The sequence below is a fragment of the Triticum dicoccoides genome, chromosome 2B, assembly GCF_002162155.2.
Source record: "Triticum dicoccoides isolate Atlit2015 ecotype Zavitan chromosome 2B, WEW_v2.0, whole genome shotgun sequence".
Lineage (NCBI taxonomy): Eukaryota > Viridiplantae > Streptophyta > Magnoliopsida > Poales > Poaceae > Triticum > Triticum dicoccoides.
Genome location: NC_041383.1, coordinates 30,834,558 through 30,841,070, shown reverse-complemented (window position 1 = coordinate 30,841,070; position 6,513 = coordinate 30,834,558).

Below are 6,513 nucleotides of genomic sequence, written 5' to 3'. Positions count from 1 at the left end.
GGGCTGCATTCTGAATGTTCCCCAAAACATAGCTTTGAATACATTTAATTTGCTATTTCACTAATAATATTCCATGTGCAAACCTCATTCTGACTTATTTAAACATGTATAAAATAAAACCCTGATGTTACAAATGCATACATTCGAACAACATTTCAAATATCAGCTCACTAATTCACATTGAAACATTCAAATGCCGTAAATGGCACCAAAAGTAACAACACAATTCATAAAGCATAGTGCACTCCTGGGTACTGTTGATACCAGATTTTGGCACGGTCAAGAACTTAATAAATATTGCCTCAAATAGAGAAGTGATCTACATAAAAAAGTTTATATTCTCGATACGAACATCTTTGAAGTCTGGGCCATCGCCGTCCGATCCCATCTCGAAGGCCGGAGTTGTGTTCGAAATACTGAGATTTTGTATTCAGAACATTATTCGGCACATTACGCCCCCAAGACTCCCTCGTATGGAAAAATGATCTATACGGATTGTCTTCGTCTCGTCGAAACGATCGATTTTTATACAAAAATTGTTCCAATCCAAGTTCATATGCAAAAGTTAGAGTCATTGGAATGCAGCTCCGTCACGAGGCTGAAAGTGGCGCGCCCCACCAGACACATGTCTGATAGGTAGCGCGAGTAATAGCCCGATTTCCGCGAGTTAGCGCGAATAATAGCCTGTTTTGCGCAAGCGATTTCACCCTCAAGATGACCTCTGATCAAAAAATGTTCAACATGAAAGTTGTTCGCCTCGTTGAAACGGTCAAGATTTCTTTTGAATCGTTTTCATCCGAGGTCGTTTACAACGACAAAAAAGACCCGCAAGGTGCAGCCAATTGAAAGCGAACGGTTTTGGAAAGTTTGGACAAAACCAATCCGAATTTGACTAGGGTTTTGGACGTGAATCCAAGTCTTTTACTTGAACGGGAAGTCCAGCCACCTCTTATATACCTAAGGGATGACGACCGATTGAACAACACACAATCGAACAAATCATCTACCACCTTTTATCTTTTATCTTTTCTCCTTAACCCTAGTTCTTCTTCTTCCTCGTTCATTGCAGGGCAGCGAACCTCGAGGCCCTAGGAGCGATCAGGTCGACCTAGGGCAGCCCATAGCCGTGGCGTGCCCTGACGGGGTCTCTCCTGGGCGTGTGGGGTTTCGGGTCCTCAAAAGCACCCGCCGGATTGTCTTGCGTACCGCGCTTCTGGTGGGTCTCCTTCAACGTGAGCTGCGGTGCACCACCCCCGGCATCGAGGGTACACGGTGACATGTTCGTGTGCAAACACACTTTTTGGCGACTCCGCTGGGGAACGAAGGTTTGAACGGTCTCCAGGCCGTTCTTGCTACGAGGATATCGTCATCAAGTTGCTGCAATCTACAAAGGTAATATGAATACTCAATTCCCCCTTGTAGATGCAAATAATCCATATGTTGTTGCTAGATCATCTAATGAGCATAATGTATCGGCTAGCTCTTGTTTTATCAATCATGCATCTAATTATGCACAAGGGCCGATGCAAAACAATTTTCATGCATCGACAACTGCACAAATCCATATGCCGATGAACAACATGATGGGTTTGGTTAATCAATTTGAAACACCTCATGTTAAAATTTCCAATAGCATACAAGAAAGTGTTTCACATTTTTATTCATCGGCAACTAATTTGCAATATGCGAATCCAACCTTGCCGATGGATGGGAGAATTGACCATGCTACTACTAGCTATTCGGCCAGTTACTCTCAACCATCATATGCTACACCTCATGTTAGTAATTTTTCAGCACCGTATGCAACTATAGATGTTCATAATTCGTCCTCGCGTCTTCATGGTCATAGCCGAATAAGTGAAAATTTTATAGGAACACATGTGCCATCATCAAATGCTGTAGCATACAGTGCATACTCTACGCAATTCAAGAATTTCGGCAACACTGACGAATCATTGCCGAAAGAATCTAAAAGTATTGTGGAGCAATCCCTTCCAGAGGCGGTTGTGGCTGCATTAAAAAAGAGCTTGGCACAACACAAGAGAATTAGTGCTCTTTGCCTTGAACAATATGAAAAGGGGTTGTTTCCTGATTATGCTTCAATAAAGGCTAGAGTTTTGCAGGAAGATGAAACTTCATCAATTGATAGTATTGGTGAGAGAGCATATGGTTATACAGCAGTGCATACACCTTCACCTTGTACCGCAACATATTATACACCTGCTACACAATTGTAAAATTTCGGCAACACTAACAATTCATTGCCGAAAGATCATAAACGCATTGGGGGGCAAACTGATCTAGAGCGGGCTGAAATTGAGAGGGGAGTTAAAGCTTTGCGCGACAGGGTGCAAGTATTTCGCCAAGAGAGAATTGATAGGGAATTGGCTCAAAGAAAAGAAGCCTTGCCAATTGATATAGCCGGTGAAAAGAATGATGATTCAGAAACTAAAAGTGCTTCGGTTGAAAAAGCTGAATCATGTAGTATATATTCCGAATCCATCAAATATAACGAGGCAAACATTGTTGAGAAAGGGCATGGAAAGTATAGCAAGACAGCCATACTTGATTTTTCTAAAGTTAATGGAACCTACTTCCTGCCCTATGAGTTCCGTGCCATAGAAATTGATGAGCTTCAAGAACAAGAAGAAGTAGCCGAAGAAAGTTTGGTGGACAAAGATCTTCAAACTAATGATGGACAAAATCAAGAAAAAGATGATGACAAGGCGTTGGGGAGCTATCCGAAGGCGGAGCAAGATATTCTTCAAGTCACACCACCATCATGCTCTCCCAACATATTCAAAGAGGTATGTCTAGCAGATGATTTACCTATTTTCAGATTTGGTTGCAACTTTATTGTTGATACATCTATTAGAAAAAAATCTTATAAGTAATTTTGAAAGACCAATGATGAAGGGAAATTTACTTGTTAGCAATAAAATTGTTACAAAGCATATCGGTCAATATATTGTACCATTTAGAGACCGATAGTGACTTATTACTGCAACCAAAGATTTTTCCATTGCTTTATTTAAAGGTCATATCTAATTGGGTATCTTTCCTTGCTTCATACTTGGCTTGCATTTGGACTCCATTGATACATGTATGCTCTAACTATTTTTGTTTTAGAAATTTAAATCCAAGGTTAAATTCTTTTGAGAAAATCGATACTATTATGATATCTTATCGAAAGACATCGGATATAGAGTGCAAAACACATTGCATAGCCGAATGGGGAGATTCCAAATCTGAACCATTCATTTTCTTACCTCCAAAGCCGTTCTCACAGCAAGACCGGCTAAACAATAGGAAGTATACCTTCAATTCAAGCATGTGTGATCAAATATTTGATTTGTTGCTGAAAAATAATTACATTTGAATTCTTGATCACCATGTTAAGCCCTCAATCCAAGGATGAATGTATTGTAAGTTGCATGATTCGTCCAAGCATAATTTTGAGGATTGCAACATGTTTCATCAAATAGTTAAATCGTCCATTGAAAAAGGACGATTGATGTTTGTTGAAACACCAAGAGATGACACGTCTATTCTGATTGGTCCCGATGGCAAAAAGTTTTTGCATTGGCTGCTTCAAGCCGATCCATTTAAAGAGAATGTAAAAGCTGCAGGTGATGGGATCAAGTTTTCAAGTAAAGAAGTTGTTGAAGAGCACAACGAACATAATCTTGAGAGCGAGAATTCCACCGAAGCTACAATGGAGACACCAAGGACTGGGGCAGCAAGCAAATCCAATGATCGACGAAAGCAAACCAAAAGAAAAGAAAGGACAAAAAAAGCGCAAGTGTAAGAGATCAAAAATCACCTTTGCTGAACTATTGGATAAATATCAAAAGAGGAGTGAAGAGAAGAACGCCTATCGGCCAATCATGCAAAAAAACCAAGATCACCCCAAGGCGCAAATATGAGGATTGTTATTGGCAAAGTGATAATTTTAATGCAACATATTCATATCCTTATTTTGGGCCGCCAATGGCAATGCCGTGGATGCCTCCCTATGCTCATATAGATCCATATTCATTATGGGACATGTATGATACATGGGCACATTCTCCATCTTATTCTAGACCATCTAACCAATACTATGGAGCTCCAAGAAGATCAACATTTGAACAATCACGCGTTAAAGAACATTTCAATCATAAGGAATCGGTCCAAAACTCAAGGAAGAAGAAAGAGGTGGTAAAGCAAGTTTACCGCGTGAATAGAGATGGTCGTAAGTGTGCTACTTCAGATTTGATCTCAAATAACAAAGAGCCAATTGAAGTGTTGACATTGGCTACAAAAGGCAAAGAAGTGAAGCAATCAATTGATAAACATCAAAGTGCCAAATCTGAAGAAGAGAAGTGGTGAGTGCATAAGGCCGAAAAGGAATTGCCATTGGTCAAAACAGAGTCACAGCCGAGATGCCAACTCGGCTTATCATATTGGCAAAAGAAGAAATTACAAAGAATTAGTGCACAAGAACTTGAAGAAAGAAACATGGCATGGGTTCCTAAAGAAAGTACTCAAAATAAGAATTATGTGAAAGCATCCATTACACGACGTGCGGCAAAGGTGGAGAAGGAAAAGAGTGAAAACTATGAAGGACCAAGACGAAGGTTTCAACATGTTCGGTCTACACATTATCCATATTCTTCAACTATGCCATTGACGCCTATGCCATGGAATTCGTCATCAGGTATGATTGGTAACCCTCAATGGGCTTATTTTAATTCATGGATGCCATATAATTTCTACATCATGAAAGGGTATTACCAAGTCACTATACATTTGATTAGCTACAAGTTTGTTGTTGATCCAAAGGGCCGAAATACTTGCTTTGTCATTTCATTTGTTTATTTCGGCTATATGTGCTTTGAATGATGTTTACATGGTAAGGCCGATATTTATCTGTCGTCCTAAGATTATGTCAATGCATGGCCGGTGTAGTACTCTAACATCGTCCTTAGTTCAATTGGAGAGCAAAATAAGATACGTGCTCATGGAAATTTATATGTATGCCTATATTATTGATTGAATGGAGTTGAGACATCATGACCGATGTCATTGAATATATGTTGCATAGACCAATTCATAGTTGCAGAATTGGCTAGTGGGCTTATATTTTGTTTGGATATGATTTGGCTTATGCACCTTTGAGATCTATAAGAGGCCAAATCGTAGCTGATTTTATTACTCGACATCGGATTAATGACATGAATAATATTGATATTATCCTTGTCTCTCTAGTACTATGGAGATTATGTTTTGATGGTTCAATTAATAGCAATGGCCAAAGTGTTGGTGTTGTTTATATATCTCCATATGGAGCTATTTTGTGAAGCCTCATGCCGCTTAAAATATTTTCGCACAATGATCAAAGCCGAATATGCATTGTTGTTCGGATTGGAGCTTTGCCTTGCTATAGGTGCTATACATATTGAGGCTTCCGGTGATTCATTATTAGTAGATGCAAGATTTACCTTGGGTTTCTTTACCCGACGAATCACTTATAATTTATCTTTTGATATGACTAGATGCAAGATTTATCTTGGGTTGCTTTAAAAAAATCATATATCTAGACATGACAATTCCAAAGATTTGGCACAGCAAGCATCCGGCTACTATATTAACCATGGTGTATTGTATTATTTCTATCAATAGCCGATGCTAGGTCTTGTCAACATAGGTAAGGCCGAACCGAAACTCACCGCTTTGGCCACTAATGAAGCTTTTATGCAGGCGAAGTAAGGATTGGAGGAAGTTAATTCTTGATTATCTGCAAAATCCTAGCGAAAGGGTGAACAATATGGTTCGGAGGATAGCTTTGATCTGTGGAACCTTATCACCAGATTGTTATAGAAGCTGAGAAGTTTACACCCAAGTTTGCATCAACAGGTTCAAACAAGCAATGGCCGATATGTACTTATCGTCCTAAGAACATGCAAAATGGCCGATGGAGTGTTGACATCGTCCTTAGAACAAACTCTGAGCAAATTATTTTTCGGCATCCAAGTTTTGCCGAAAAACAGGGGGGCATGTGTTGACAGCAGATTTTGGCACGGTCAAGAACTTAATTAATATTGCCTCAAATGGAGAAGTGATCTACAGAAAAAGTTTCATATTCTCGATACGAACATCTTTGAAGTTTGGGTCATCGCCATCCGATACCATCTCGAAGGCTGAAGTTGTGTTCGAAATACTGAGATTTTGTATTCAGAACACTATTCGGCACATTACGCCCCAAAGACTCCCTCGTATGGAAAAATGATCTACACGGATTGTCTTCATCTCGTCGAAACTATTGTTTTTATATAAGAATCATTCCAATCCGAGTTTGTAGGCAAAAGTTAGATTCATCGGAATGCAGCTCTGTCAGGAGGCTGAAAGTGGCGCGCCCCACCAGACACATGTCTGATGGGTAGCGCGAGTAATAGCCCAATTTGCGCGAGGTAGCGCGAATAATAGCTTGTTTTGCGCGAGCGATTTGACCCTCAAGATGACCTCTGATCA